At 42.6% G+C, this 16,574-nt stretch overlaps 1 long non-coding RNA gene across 4 annotated transcripts; it reads right to left on the bottom strand.

The window, feature by feature from the left end:
- Positions 1-822: 822 nt before the first annotated feature.
- On the bottom strand, positions 823-16,424 carry LOC147797937 (uncharacterized). Of its 4 annotated transcripts, none has more exons than XR_015426997.1 (5): positions 15,561-16,424; positions 13,257-13,351; positions 4,646-5,341; positions 4,137-4,278; positions 823-3,187 (listed from the first exon to the last, which is right to left on the bottom strand). It is a non-coding gene; the product is annotated as an uncharacterized LOC147797937 (long non-coding RNA). The 4 variants fall into 4 exon arrangements; XR_015426995.1 differs by having other exon boundaries at positions 13,257-13,354; XR_015426998.1 differs by lacking the exon at positions 15,561-16,424 and adding an exon at positions 14,625-15,025.
- Between the last annotated feature and the right edge of the window lie 150 nt (positions 16,425-16,574).

Here is a 16,574-nt window from a genome sequence, read left to right on the forward strand (position 1 = left end):
ATATTTTGTCCATTCTCTGTCTTTTGGCATATTCAAATTTCTGCTTTTGTTATTTAAATCTATGCAGATAAGCTATGCCCCCTGACCTTTTTCGAAATTGCGCAATCCTAACCTTTAAATATAAGTTCCGAAATGAAATCTATCAAGAAGCAATTGGCCTGGTGGTTAGCTAGCTGGCTGCCAGGCCAGGGGATCCCGGTTCAAATCCCGGGGTCCCCGGGAAAAGGAGGTTTTTTTTTTTTTTTTTTTATATATACTAAGTTTTTTAACAAAATTGTGCATGCCCACCTGGGATTGAACCCAGGTCCTTGTGCATTGCAGTTAGTGTCCTTAACCGCTATGCCACGGCACTTTCTTGAAGAAATGTGTTCGTTTCTAAATGTTAAACCTTCCATTGTTTGGACTTAGACTGTTTTTCAGCCAAACTCTGTCCTGGAGATAGGCAAGGGTGGAAGGCCTTGGGGCTGGAAGTTTGAGAGCTGATAGGAAGGGTAGAGTGGATGGCTGAGGGCTTGGGACTATCAGTATTAGAGCTCTGAGGATCCCATGGGGTTGAAGGACATAGCTCCTTAATGTTCCATATTGCCAGTGGGCTTATTGTAGCCCTTGCAGGATTGAGACTAAAGGCTCTAAGAAGGAACTTTATACAAGGAGCTTGGAAGATGTTTAAGACTGGCAGGGCTTTGGATTAGGCTGCTGCAGTGTAAAATCTAAAGTTGGAAGGAAATACATTAAATCTGGCAGTGTAAAATGGTTGAGATTGGGGAAAGGTTAAAAGGGCAAAGTACTACATTTTCACAAATAGATGTATACAAACAAAAGTTGTTCTGTTAGTTGAAATAAATGAACATTTATTTCACTTGCAAATTGAAATTAACTGGTTACAGCAAAGTGGTGAATATTTTGTATATAAAGGCATTGTTGCAAGGCAATATTTTCAAACAAAACAAATTTGTGTCAGTGCTAATTGGTCCTTAGTGAAAAATACTGTTGTAAACATCAATTTGAGAGTGAAAACTGGTTGAAATGTAAGTATGTCAGCTGCAAAAAAAATAGTTTTATGTCTGGAAGTTTTAAAAAACGTTTCAATAAATAATTTTTTCAAACTTTTCAAAAATAACATTTCTGCAGTAATGACCTTTCAGCACTGAGCCAACAAATTGTGACTTGCAGTTTTGTGATAATTTTCAGCCAAAGACTTTTTCTAATGCTCTGGCAATGTGCAGGTACAAATTGGAAAATACATAATACACAGAATTTTGTTAGAGGAAAAACTTATTGAATTGAGGTTCAGAACGGCGTCTAGGTTGATTGAACAGGGCAGGTATTTTGGCTGCCTGAATGGGAAACAGAGATGTGAATTGCATAATTTACCATTCAAATTTTAAAAGCTTGCAAGAGTTACAAACTTTGATGAGAGTCCTTTCTATCAAAGTATCTACAGGCTTCCTAATAATAAAAAAATTTCACACAAATACATCATTGGAATTTTTGGAGTATAGCATCTTGAAAACCTTCATACCAGTATACATGAATGTTTTAAACGTGCGTACATAATAAAGTACATCGGTTACGATACATTAAAGATATAAGCTAATTTGTGAACAGCAATTTTTGTTTCAAATCAAACTGATTGACTGTTTCTGACAACTGAATGTACAAAAGTACCTCTTAAGTCATGAATACAGTACAACCTCACTATCCTGAACAATTGGGTGTATGGAACATGCCCCTTGGCTCCCAAAGATTCTAGGCACTTTTTCTGAACATTGCAAACTTCTTTTAAAATTAAAGACACAAATTTAGGCCTGATGATAACGAAATCAAAGCTAAGATATCAACACTGAAAATTCAGAAATCAGAACTACCATTTTACAACACGGCATATAGCGCTCTCTTTTTCTGCAAATGGCACCTCCTTTTTGGCAAATAGCGCCCTCTTGCAAGGAATTTTTTTCTCCCTTTTTTTAAAAGAAATTTTCCCTTTTTTTACAGAAATGGAAACGGCTTAATTTTTAGGCCTTTGAAATTTCACCCAATTAAATCAGAACAGTTGGGGAGGTATGCTACACCAAGCATTGTGTATGGACCCTACCCTGTTCATTGTAGCAGCATTGTACTGTATACCGATATACACTACTCAAAAATATTAAAGGATCAGACATTTGTCTTTGAAAATCTCGGCCAGTTGTCTACTTTGACAAAGTGACAGATAATGCATCATGTGTTTCATAGTCCAATGAGCCCTGAGCTTGGCCAAGAGAGGGCGCAATTTTCTCAGCAACAGAGTCTCCTTTGGTCAGAAATGAACTGCACCGGTTCACAAACAACTATTTTGTGTCTATTTTTATGAATAATTATTAAAAAAAATGTAACTTGGGGAAGATTTACAAACAGATGTAGGCATTATTTTTCTGAAATAAAAAGGTCATAATTTTTTTACACTCAGGTACATGTACATGTATGTATCATATCTTCAAACTGTTTCATTTCTCTGCTGTAATAATTTCAGAATAAAAAGTAGCGCCCTCGCATTAACAGGACATCATTCTACCTTGTAAATAGCGCCCTCACATTAACAACATATCATTCTAACAACTCATCTTCTCCCAAAACCCCACTTTCCTTATTTTTAGGGCTGTGTAGGAGACCTTGACAAGGTGCTGATCGAAGTGTTTTTCAATTTCATGGGACTTCAGTACTCTGCAGAGAAGGTTTGCATTAGACTGGAACCAATAAGTTTTACTTGTTTTGTAGCTAGAACATAACCACATTAAATGACACTCATATTTCTTAGGATGTGAATCCTTTTTTTATATTCTGATCCTTTGATCCTTTTGAGTAGTGTACAAATGCAGAGAGACTTGCTCCATCACATGTTAAGGTGGAAGCAAGGAACTGCATCTCTGAGAAGATTGACTCCTTTCCTTGCCTTTGAATCAATGCCTACGATTCTGACGAGGATCCCTCAGGCAGTCTTAGAAACTGTTCCTCCTCAGTGATGGAGGCGAGGACTGGCATCTATCTGAGTTTCTTCCTCTGTTTGACATTCTTGTAAATCATGCCTGGGAAATCCTTTAGGACGTTGTCTTTCATCTTGCTTCTCTCCTTGTTGAAGGAGGCGAGGGCGCTCTTCTCATCAGCACTGTCTGGTTCTCCTTATGCACAGCTTCCACATCAACAATGTCTGGGAAGAAATTAAACACAGAAGAATGAGCTGCCGTAGAAATTGAGACAATTTTGAGAAAAATGCAAGGATCCTTGTATGGTCCTCAATTTGCCACTTTATTTCATACAAAACAGTCCCTGTTGTAATTGTATCTAACACAAAGTCCCTCCAAGTCTCTCGTTCTTTTCAACTATTTTCAAGTCAGAGAATGAAGTACCCGGTATGATGAAAGGACTTGGATCTCTTACTCATGACAGGACTTCTGATGGACTGAACTAACACTGCACATTGCACATCATTTGAGATTTATCTTCTGAAGACACCTATTTGACAACCATTTTGGGTGAAGTGAATTAAAAAGTGACATCATGCCTTTCTGGACAACTGAGGGCGCTTCACTGTAATGCCAGTCTAAAGGCATTTTATGGAAATGGGGAGGATGCTTATTTCATGTGTATTTATTTTAAAATTGTGAAACCTAAATTTGCTCCTTGAACAAGTCGCAGGAAATGCTGACCATTGGTGATTGGTAATTTTCCATGACACAGCAATGAATCACCAAGGAAAAGGAAATTTAGGCCAAAAAAAATGAAAACAATTCCAGCATAGTGGGTGCATTCACTAAGCTTGCCCTGGTTACAAGGGTTTAACCTCATCCCCACCATCTTGCTTGTTTGGTACAGTACAAACGACCATCCCTAGGTCGGGGCTGCCCTCTGTTAGCTAACCAAAAGCACCCAAAAGCCAAGGGTGGATCCAGAACCAAAATTCTGGAGTGGGAAGTGGACTTGTTTTGCTTTGAATATTTGGAGGGGGGTTGGCAACTGTTGGGGATTTTTATCCACTGTTCAAAAGGGACTTTCATCATCTTCCAAAAGAAGAGGTTGGCTGCCTGGGGGGGCCTTCACTTCCCCCTTCCTTTCCTAGATACATCCTTGCAAGCATATGCAACACATGAGACTCTTACCTGCATGGTAACCTGCCTCTTCAACTTTGGAGATTTCATCGTTGGTTGGTCCACTCACATCACGATGTGGGGAATACATTAGCCAGTCTTAACATAGGCAGCCATGGCAGTAAATTCACTTGGCAATCAAGCCTCCCAAAATCTAAACACAGGGAATGACCAAAAGATGCAAGAAAAGGTACAGTTAGGTTTTTCAATCACAAACTAAAAAGTTTGAGCAAAAGGACAGCCTGTACATCTGTCATTCTTTTGGTATCACATCAAAAATGGAATATCAAACGGTAACCCTTCCGTGATTTTGAGTTGCGTGATTTCCATGTCTTTTCCACTACTTTTCCTCAGACAACCAAGACTCATCTTCCCCCCATTTTGAATGCATTTTCAGTGACTTTTCAGGGTGTGTTTTTGAGGATTTTCTATGACCATGGGAACCTGGTACAAAGGAAAAGTACCCAAATCATGTTTGTTACAATTACACTCTAAAAGGAAAGAATTCAAAGATGACTTACTTTATCAAAACAACTGATGCCAGAAGATGAGCCCACAGGTAGGGGACCAACCACGCTGCTACCACCTTACTCTATCAGGGCAGTGATGCCAGAAGATGAGCCCACAGGCAGGGGACCAACCACGCTGCTATCACCTTACTCTATCAGGACAGTGATGCCACAAGATGAGCCCACAGGCAGGGGACCAACCACGCTGCTATCACCTTACTCTATCAGGACAGTGATGCCAGAAGATGAGCTCACAGGCAGGGGACCAACCACGCTGCTATCACCTTACTCTCTCAGGACAGTGATGCCAGAAGATGAGCCCACAGGCAGGGGACCAACCACGCTGCTATCACCTTACTCTATCAGGGCAGTGATGCCAGAAGATGAGCTCACAGGCAGGGGACCAACCACGCTGCTATCACCTTACTCTATCAGGGAAGTGATGCCAGAAAATGAGCCCACAGGCAGGGCACCAACCACGCTGCTTGCTCCTTACTCTATCAGGACAGTGAGTCCAGCAGATGAACCCACAGGCAGGGGACCAACCACGCTGCTACCACCTTACTCTATCAGGACAGTGATGCCAGCAGATGAGCCCACAGGCAGGGGACCAGCCATGCTGCTCTCAACTGTCTCTATCAGGACAGTGATGCCAGAAGATGAGCTCACAAGCAGGGGACCAACCACGCTGTCATCTGCCTTCAACACCTAGTAATGATGAGAAAAATAATCGGCATTATGATTTGTCTGTCTTGGCAAATACAAGTCCTGGGGAAACTATGTTGTGCTTCTTGAACATGCCACTTTAAAAGAGTCTGGGGGTTTAAGTCAATGTTCAAAAGGTATGGCTGAGGCTAGATGTGAGACAACTACAGGTAAGCCACAGGTAAGCGGCTTTAGTCATTGCCACAGACTTATGTACTACTATCAGCCTAAGCCAGTTGATTAAGACATGGTCTATTTTAAGCCAGTGGGCCCATGTACAAACAGATTAAGGTACCAAGGACTGCTTTCTCATGTTTCTGCAGGGTTCTCCCCACATACAAACTTGCGTATCGAGCCAACGGGCCGATACCCATTTTCTCATCCCCGATATGCACAATATAATTATGACAGTGTGGCCCAGAGTTTTCTTACATAATTCAGATTACATGTCCGGAAAATCTCGATGAAAAAACAGTTTAGTCCTGCATTTTTCCATGTACTGTACATGCATTGTGCACCACGTGTCGGCGGCCACACACTGGACACCGTACATGTACTGTACATCGGCACCAAACGTTGCTCAAGGCCAGTGTTGCATGAAATCTGAACTTCGGTCATGGGCGTCGTACATGCACCCGCGCGCAGGTGTGCTTTCTCTGTGCTGTGTGCTCAATACACTACCATGACTACTGGGGCTGCATTTACGAAGGTTACAATTTTATACTATACCATTTGCAGAACTTACAACATCGATCCCACACACTTTTTTTGTTCATGGTGGCAGCCGTAGCCCTGTGTAAGAGTATTAATGGCATCTACAACGGGGACGATATTTCTCGGTGCCATATCACGCCATATCACCGGGTTTTGTCTCGGGCACAATGGCAGAAACTCAATCAAAGGGAAACCCAAACGAAGCAGCCACCTGCAGCGGGTATTCCTTCTTGCCGATATACAAGAAAAGCCTTGTTGTTTATTTTATATACAAAGACCAAATCATTTCATATTTTTATGAAATATGTTTCTTTTAAGCTAATATTCATTACTCGGACACTCTCGATAGAAGCGACATTAAATTGATTGTACACGGACCATCGGTACCGATGGTCCGTGTACAAACCAGAATGGACCAATAAGGAAACAGCACCCGTGGCTTGTGCACTGCCAGAACGTAGCCAATAAGAGTGCACATGCTCACCTTGCTCCACGCCCACGGTGGCCTTCAAGGTCCAGAATTGCAAGCACATAAACAGCGGGATGACCACAGGGTTTTACGAGCGCTGTGACAGCATCTGGTTTCGTGATTTACCACTGCACTGACCTTCAAGGTGGTGACTGGGTTTGTCAAGCACCCAAATATTAAAACATAAAGTCAGCAATAGTAAGGAAAAAGAAAGAACAGTGCAGTGGGGAAAATTTGCAAACTGCCTGGTGGAAGTCGTAGCAAAACGATGACCCCATTTTGTCCCGGCCTGTCCATCATATTCCTGTATTTTAATGGGGCTGGATCCGCCCGTCAAGAATACCCACTTGACTTGGCTGTTTCCTTCACAGAGAATGGACCTATGTACTGATCTCTATGATGACGTTTACACTCTGTTTACGTGTACATGTGTGCTTTCCTATGGTGCCCAGTGATCTGTGCCCCCAACCTCCCCCGCATGGAGGGAAAAGTGGGATGCAAGAAGGGAAAAGGGGGTGCAGGAGTGAATTTGCGTGTGGGAAGTATTAAGTATTGTGGAGTCAAAAGCGTGTGTGAGAACAGAAAAGAGGGGTGCGAGAAGGGAAAAGTGGGGTGCAAGAAGGGAAAAGAGAGGTGTGAGAAGGGAAAAGAGAGGTGTGAGAAGGGAAAAGAGGGGTGCAAGAAGGGAAAAGGGGGTGCAGGAGTGAATTTGCGTGTGGGAAGTATTAAGTATTGTGGAGTCAAAAGCGTGTGTGAGAACAGAAAAGAGGGGTGCGAGAAGGGAAAAGTGGGGTGCAAGAAGGGAAAAGAGAGGTGTGAGAAGGGAAAAGAGAGGTGTGAGAAGGGAAAAGAGGGGTGAGAGAAGGGAAAAGTAGGATGCAAGAAGGGAAAAGAGAGGTGTGAGAAGGGAAAAGAGGGGTGAGAGAAGGGATATGTGGGGTACAAGAAGGGAAAAGTGGGGTGAGAGAAGGGAAAAGTGGGGTGAGAGAAGGGAAAAGTGGGGTGAGAGAAGGGAAAAGTGGGGGTACAGCAGCAAATTTCCAGTCTGCAGAGTATTCAGTTTTGTTGACTCCAAAGCAGGGTCCAAGAAGGGAAAAGAGGGGTGCGAGAAGGGAAAAGAGGGGTGCGAGAAGGGAAAAGAGGGGTGCGAGAAGGGAAAAGAGGGGTGCGAGAAGGGAAAAGAGGGGTGAGAGAAGGAAAAAGAGGGGTGAGAGAAGGAAAAAGTGGGGTGTGAGAATGGGAAAAGAGAGGTGCGGACGTGGATTTGCAGTGTGGGGAGTACTCAGTTTTGCCGAGTCAAAAGCGGAGTGCGAGAATGTAAAAGAGGGGTGAGAGAAGGGGAAAAAAGGGGTGCGAGAAGGGAAAAGAGGGGTGCGGGCCCCAATTTGCAGTGTGTTGAGCCTTTAGTTTTGTCGAGTCAAAAGAGGGGTGCGAGAAGGGAAAAGAGAGGTGCGAAAAGGGAAAAGAGGGGTGCGAGAAGGGAAAAGAGGGGTGCGAGAAGGGAAAAGAGGGGTGCGGGCCCCAATTTGCAGTGTGTTGAGCCTTCAGTTTTGTCGAGTCAAAAGAGGGGTGCGAGAAGGGAAAAGTGGGGTGCGAGAAGGTAAATGTGGGGTACAGGGACGAATTTCCAGTGTGCAGAGTATTCAGTTTTGTTGAGTCAAAAGGGGGGTGCGAGAGCGGAAGGGAAGGGGTGCGGGCGCAATTTGCAGCGTGTTGTGTCTTCACGTTAATCGAGAAAACGAAAAATTAAAGGGACTGCATGCGGTACTATCTTTTAAGCGGGTGGTTGTTGGTCTGTCAGTTAGTCAATTTTTTTTTGCTTTGTTGGATCATCACTTTCGTTGTTGCTACTTATTGTTACCCAAATACATACCCAGAACACCAATCCTTTAGTTTTCAGCAGCTATACCTTTTTTGTTTTTTTTATGTTTTTGTTTTTGTAGTTTTCCTTTTCTTCCTCTGGCAATGCACGCCACTCCTCCCAATTGTTTTGATTTGCAGCTGTAAAATTCAACGTACTCGCTGGAGCTTGTTGCAAAATAAATAAGCATATCGAGTACATGTATTTTGATAACGGCGACTTTAAGCCTTGGTCTTGCGATTTTGTTTTATTGGATTGAAATGTTACAGGTTCACATTTATAAGACGGGAAACAGCGCTTTTCAAGCATCATCGTCAATGTCAAATGGATTTCGTAATGAACTAAAAGTCATAGCCAGATTGTTGCTCGATCAAACTTCAATGTTACTATATTTTAGAATGACATTTTTATGACACGTGTACGTGTATTATCGTCTGTTTCTTCTCTCTGTGATGTCACCGGGGGCGGAAAGATTCTTCAGTGATTGGAGCAGTTGTGGCGGAGCATCCTTTAGTTTTTGTGTGTCAAGTTCGTAGTTATCGACACCTGTATCGTGGCCATCTCTGGCACAGTGGTAAAAGTAGTCGTCGGATACAACAATCCACCCCCTCCGAAAACCTTCTGCTAGATTATGTGAAACACAACTATCCACCTTAAAGGAATTCTTTCATCTGGCAACATGCTACCTCTCCATACCCTTCCACCAAGGCGTCTTATCTCAGAAGATACTGTGTCCTGGGAAGCACTCAGCTTGCCAGCAGGGACGAACATTTGGTTAGCTATGCTCTTCATCTGCGTTGCGTCTTCATTCCCAGTGTCGTCTTCAGATACTTGATCTTCTACCATACTCAAAGGTCGGTTTTCTCCATCGCTGTGACTCTCTTAATCAACATCACACATTGTCAGATGGTCTTCAACAAACTCGTCTAAAGCCACAACAATTTCAGATGGACAAAGACATCTCCACTGCCATTCGAAGAGAGCTTGCAAAACTGTGGGTCTGTTTTTACCGCCACCTCTCAAATTGTGTTGATAAAAATATGTCATGCTTAAGTAATGCCGGTGCTCACCGGCTTCTGTCGCTAGCCTCATCATGGATTGAAAAGGGAAATTCTCCCACAATATTGCACGCCGTCGATGAGTTTCATGAAGTTAGGTTACTGGGACCATTACGTGAAGCACATCAAACTCCCCAAGCCGTCCTCCTTGCTAACCACGATACGCCTCCAGATTGGGCCGTGTATCTTTGAGAAAGAAAAGATTGGTCATCCTTACCTCTTTTGGGCTATGAAGTTTCACGCCATTAAGAACCTGCGAGTTGTTGATGCAAGTGAGGCCTATCAGACAGGTTTGCTCTCTTCCTAACTTGCTAGGTCTGCGCCCTCAAGCCTTTGTGTACTTTCCTTTACGCTCATCGCTAATGCCAACCAAAAGTCTTCCTTCCCCCCATTGTGCACTCTTGCCACTATGTTAGCGATTTCTTGCCACTATGTTAGCGATTTCTTGTGAGTAGACTCCTTTTCTAAGTGTTCTGAAAGCCGTTGCTCATGTTCTTGAGATCGGGCTTCGCGGGATATCTGAACAAGCTTGAGTGTCATGGAGGATACAGTATGCCTCCCGGTGCAATTCTGCCCGTTTTGCTCAGGCTGACCAGCTTCTTCTTTGTTTATTTCTTCCTCCTTGTCTTGAAGTTCGTTATTATGACCTATGTTCACCTCATCATCTTCATCACTCACTTAAACTCTGACCGCACATTCGCCATCGACCCCATCATCAACAGGAGGGAATCTTCCTATCACTAAAGTATCAGAGACTAAACACACTGTCCTCTTACTCGTGCAATTTTGTCTAACAATTTGTGTCTTTCTCTCTTCGTTCACAACACCCTCGCGATCTTGAAGTGGAGCTCCATCAAATAGAAGGGCAAGAAATGCCTCAATGGACAAAGCTTTCATGTAACTGCCAGATTTGATAATATGGCTCTGAACATTAAGGTTTTATTTAGCCAGAAACTTTTCGAACGGACCCCAACCCTTGTTTTTTCTTCGGTTATCTTGTCCCAGAAAACGATGAGCTTTCTCGGACTCAATAAAAACTGTATTATTTTTCTCTGTAAGCTCTGACTGCGCATGTTAGAACACTGGTTTCTTGTGTTGTCTACATGTACATGTACACCATTTATTATACACGCAGTAGACCTCCACATAATTTGGGAAGTATAACCTGCAGATAGCTTTCCCAGATGGATATGATAATGCACATACCCAATGCCCAACCACCGCTTTGAAAAGCTTGGAACTTAAGGGTCAATCAGTGGTCAATCACAAAACAACATGCTCTCACAGCGCTCGTAAAGCCCTGTGGTCAGCCACTGTTTATCTGCTTGTAATTCTCGAGTGGGAAGGCCAACGGGTGTGGAGCATGCAAGGTGAGCATGTGCGCTCTAATTGGCTACGTTCTGGCAGTACACAAGCCACGGGCGCTGTTTCCTGATTGGTCCATTCTGGTTTGTACACAGACCATCGGTACCGATGGTCCGTGTACAATCAATTTAATGTCGCTTCTATCAAGAGTGTCCGAGTAATGTTTTGCATTACAACTGAATGGAGCTCATAGTTTCAGGTCTGATCAGCAAAATGGAAAAGTTGAAGCATGTATTAAAATTCAAACTGAATAAACGGATGGTTATATCGTTGATTAGACAGCCACTACATGTTGTTGCACGTCTGAAACTTGAAATGACTCCTTTTGTGCCCACAGGCCTAATTAGTAGTCCAGAAAGGAAAACTGGTCATTTGTTTAAATACTAATATGCAACATTTAAAAAAAATATCGAATTTGTTATGTTTTTTCCTGAGAAAAGGTACTTGAAAAACCCAGGAAATGCTCTAAAATGCAGCTGATAGCATCTAAAGTCCAAAACTTTTCGGGGCCCTTGGGCGGGGTCCAAACCCCATGCCATGGCTTCACAAAATGTTGGTAAACCACAACGGAAATCCCCAACATTTTTGAAAAATCCTGGGGAGAACCCTGTTCTGTACTTATCACATCACAAATCTGGACATTATGTGAGTGGGGATTTCTTGAAGTGTGCTCATCTATCAAATAAGCTCTGTTGATTATAGATAATTGCCGATATTGGTACATTTATGTATACCAGCGGCCAGATATCGATAATACCAATATTACAAATTGGTTTATTCTTGAAGATTTGCTCTAGGGTGTCATCTTGAAGTATAGAGTTCAGTTCATTAATTATGCATAGCAGGGGTTTGAGTGCAAGGCTGTATGCGGCAACAAGGGGATCCTGTCTGGGCTGTCACATGGTTTGTACTGGAGTAACTCATCTCAGGGTTTGGATTTGGCTTTGGTGATTTGTTCTGCAACTGCAACCAATTGTTGCCTACAAACAACCTCCCAATCTTCAAGACCATCTGGTCAGCAGTTCCCTCACCCCCCCTGCCAACAATGGTACCACCCTTTGCAACAGCCCCAGATGTCAACTTTGCCTACACATAAATACCAACATGGATATCATTGGGCCCAACAATGCCACACACTCCATCAAGGGATCATTTGACTGCACGTCCACCAATGTTATCTATGCTATAACCTGCAAACTTTGCCCCACTGCCGTCTACATTGGACAAACTGGACAATCCCTAAAGCAACGCATGAATAGTCACAAGTTTGACATCAGGAACAAAAACACAGAAAAACCTGTTGCTGAACACTTCAACCTCCCAGGCCTCTCAGTTAGCCAATTAACAGTTGCAGTACTACAACAAAGGGCATTCAAGGACAGGATGCTGAGAGAAGCAGCTGAACAGAAGATCATCAATAAACTGGACTGCATCAATGGAGGGCTTAACAGCGACCATGCCTTTCTGTCACACTAAAGCAGTGACTCATCACCTTTTGTCTAATGACCAGCATATAAACCATGCCATATGATGTTCACTTCATTGCATCTGATGAAGTAGCTGTAGCTACGAAAGCTTACGCAGAGTTTTACTTTAATAGTTAGTCATTAAAGTGCTACTGATTCTTTATATTTGTATTCTACCTGACTGACACGGCTACCCACCACTATATTCAATTTCAATACAGTAACCACTACCAGCCGGGGACTCCGGGATCGGAGCCGTATGGTTTATATGTGTGACCGGGGTCTCCGAACTCGGACAAAGGAAACAGGGCCCTGTAACAAAAGACTGTACTCCGAACAAAAGACCAGGCTGCTGGGCATGACCGGCATTTTTCACTCTCAACAGTGGTGATAATCCAGCATTATTTTGAAACCGTATACCACGGTTTGGGCTATTTAGAGCAAGCGGATTACCACCGGGGACAAAAGCTCTCCACCACCGCAGCGATGAGCCACACAGCACCGCTGCATGCTAGTCTGGCCCCTATTGAAAAGAGGTCAGCAGTGCACTGAGCCAGGTTCGTGAACAAAAGACAGCTGTATAACACCGCACAATCTGGGCTGTTTACAAGGCTGCAGGCCTGGCTGAAATATTCGGGTGTCAATAAAGGTCACCTGTCAACTTAGAGTAGTGCCTGAAGATTACTCCGTGCGGCTATAAACGACTGTTAAATGGAATGATGAATTGTTGAAGGATTTTGAAAACGGAAAAAATGATAGTAGTGCCGGCCCAGCATCCTCAACGTTGAAAAATGCCCCGGTCCGAAGTGGGTAATATTGTTCATATCGATAAAAAGCAAAATTGATATATTGGATATTACCAATATACTGACAAACTTTACTTTCAAAAGAACCTTGGAGTTTAAGAAGTGAAGTGCCAGGGACAAATGTACCAGCAAAAACTTATTTCTCAACAAACAAGACTGAAAAGTGACAACTTCTCTACCTGCTGTTGTGTCCATCCACTGTTCTTGTTCCTCATCACTGTCAGAGTCGCCATGACTACAGTCCTCATTGGAACTTGACTCTCTCCTACGCTTGCTTCTATAGAAGAACAAACATGAGGAAAAAAACAATTGTGATGACTGACTCTGAGAGTTGACTTCAGCAACGAGAACAGATCAGTGACTTAATTAAAGAAATGATACCAAAACCAAAAGAAGGGGTCGACTTCCATTTCCTTCATTTTTTCATCTGTCTTTCCATTGCTTGGATATTTAAACTTCTTCCTTCTCTCTACCAACAGAGAAATGACCCACAATGTTATTCTTCAGTGGACAAACACATTGAGGAGTACGTCGGACATTGCACTGCTAAGGAATAAATAGGTCGACACTGCTTTGTGACTTGTCAGCTAGCTCGGCGCATTGTGCATCACGACCATCTTTGGTCCGACATAATCTTTAGATGCATTAATTTGCATACTTTTTGAATCACTAAATGAAGAAGATGACAAGAAAAGAAGACGAGAGCCAGGAGAATTTCTCTTTTCTTTCCATATATGAAACATTACCATATTTTTTGGGATCTCCAATTCTCGCTTAATCCTAAGCTGGGTGCATTAGACATTTTCAGGACCGTTTTATAAGTGAATTCGGAAGATTTTGATTCGGGGTACGACAGAACATAAGCTACATTTTGAGCGAAATGAATTAATGGAATCAAAAGTACATGGATGGTATTTGGACTCGACAATTGCCCTGACCATGTCCAAATGTTAAAAAGGCGATTTGAAGAGTCCATTTAAGTCAATTTTTTTTAAATTTGCTAGGTGCAACACGTACTGCCCCAAAATAGATGAGGACAACCGGCATTGCAAATTATATTCCAAGAAACATGAGAAAAGATCAGCACAAAAGCAGTTTGTAAACATTTGTGATCACTGCCACCAATTACAACCAATATGACAATGAAAATGCTAAAATTTCCAAGATTGCCAGAGGACATGTGCAGTGTCTCAACAATACTATGGTGTCTCAGTTGGGACTGACCAGGGAATAACTACGGCCTTGGTCCATGACCTTAGGGCATCAGGACCCATGAGTTAGGCTTTGGCTATGACTTAGTAATCAGTGGTAATAGTATACCCCCTTAAGGGGCCCTTGTTAGTTCACCATCATGACCTAGCTCCACAAATAGGGCTGTAGTGGCTCGCTTTTATAATCTGTCTCTTATCCGTCGCCATATCGCCACCACAGCCCTACTTCAACTTCAAGGCATGTCTTAAATGCCTGAAATCCAAACTGCAGGATTGTCACAAACTTTGAATCCTAAATATCTTCCGAAATATGAATGGCTCGACAATTCTACTTACACCGGCGTATTTCTCAGAGTTTGGACTTTCATATCAGCATCCTAAAGCTTTCCAAAATCATAAATTTTCCGATGTAAGGCGCCTCGAAAAACCTGTCCTGCACTGTTAAATGCCGACTACGGGCGGCGCCATTTTGAAAAACGTAAACAGGGCTTCGTGCGTAGGAAGTCAGGGCACCCGACAGGTGCCGGAGATGCATAATTCATGTTTGTCGCAGCATTGCTTAGTATAAGTTGCGCGCGCACTTTGCGGGTATGCGTTTGGCCGCGCGTGGAGCATGGTACAACATGCATATTAATATTATTCAAATTTAATTTCACCGGTTCCTTGATCGTCTGTCACGCACAATGTACGGGGTACCAGTTTTAAATGGTACAATGTACTGTATACACAGAGCGCCTGTCGGGTGCCTTGAAATCCGACGCACGATAAGGAAACGCTGCCTTCGGTTTTCAAAATGGCGCCGCCCGTGGCTGGCATGATTTAACAGTACAGGACAGGTTTTTCGAGGCGCCATACATCGGTTTTCAATTTTGGAAAGCTTTAGGGTACTGGTATGAAAGTCCAAACTCTGAGAAATACGCCGGTGTAAGTAAAATTGTCGAGTCATTCATATTTCGGAAGATATTAGGATTCAAAGTTTGTGACAATCCTGCAGTTTGGATTTCAGGCATTTAAGAAATGCCTTGAAGTAGGGCTGCGGTGGCGGCAGATAAGAGAAAGATTGTAAAAGCGAGCCACTACAGCCCTATTTGTGGGGCTACATCATGACCATGCAAACATTTTCCAACAAAAGTCATCGACATGGGCCTATATTTTAAGTATTTACATAATCCCTTACCAATCCTTTTTTATTTGCGTTTATTATTATGCATTAGTTCAACTTTACGGGCATGCTAAATTCAGATTCAGACATGTCAGACAAAGAACGCTTACCTCACGTCATGCCATGCTGCCTGAACTTATCATGCTTTTCTTGTCCAGTTAGTTTGAATGCATGCCGCATGCATGCTTTAGTGCGCAAACAAATTACCAATAATGCCCCCTATTGAAAACAAAAAACCTCTAAATATTGGAAAAAATTATAGCGCCCTCTGTTGAATCAATATTTAGCGCCCTCTATCGAAAAATACCTTAGCGCCCTCTATTGATTCGATATTTAGCGCTGTCTATTCAAAATATAATAGCGCCCTCTGTTCATTAAATATTTAGTGCCCGTGATCCATTAATAATATGAGTAGCGCCCTCTATTGAACAATATTATGGAAAAGAAAAAGTAATAGCGCCCTCTGTTGAATTGAAAGTTGACAAACGAGCACTTGCAAGCAACAGCGCCCCCAGGACTTCATCAAAAAAGGACGAACTTCCATGATTATAGCGCCCTCAATAAGACCTCCAAGGAAACTTCCTTGAAGAATGATAAAAGTCCAAAATTATCGACGGTCACACTGCTCGTTATTAAACTTTGTGACCAATATAAATTAGTACAGAGAATCAGGATGCTATTCACGTAAAAGCAGCCCCACATGTGCAAAGCCAGAGTTGCAGCCAATGCGAATGACAAAACAATTTTATAGTTCAGCAGTCTTTTAAGTGAGGAAATTATGCTGTCTATTGAAAAGAGAAGCGTAACCTCTATTGAATACAATTGTATGGGAAAAAATTGAATGGTGCCCTCTGTTGAGTTGAAGGTTGGTGACATACCAGGAAATAGCGCCCCCGTGACTTTATCAAATCAGGATATAATTCGGAGTATAGCGCCCTCAAAGGAAAAGAGCGAGTGTACAAAAAAATGCAACAGCCCTTTCTTCTGATTGGATTGAAAGTAATCAACAATTTTTTTTCTCAAAATAAGATGAACGTAACGTAACAGCAAATTGACACTTACATTTATCAAAAGTAATATAACGCAAGTTCCAAAGCTGAGATGTTAAAAAAAAGATATTCAAC

This window comes from Acanthaster planci, linkage group LG10 (assembly GCF_054643075.1).
Source record: "Acanthaster planci isolate LZ-2023a linkage group LG10, COTS_SCS, whole genome shotgun sequence".
In the NCBI taxonomy this organism is placed as follows: domain Eukaryota; kingdom Metazoa; phylum Echinodermata; class Asteroidea; order Valvatida; family Acanthasteridae; genus Acanthaster; species Acanthaster planci.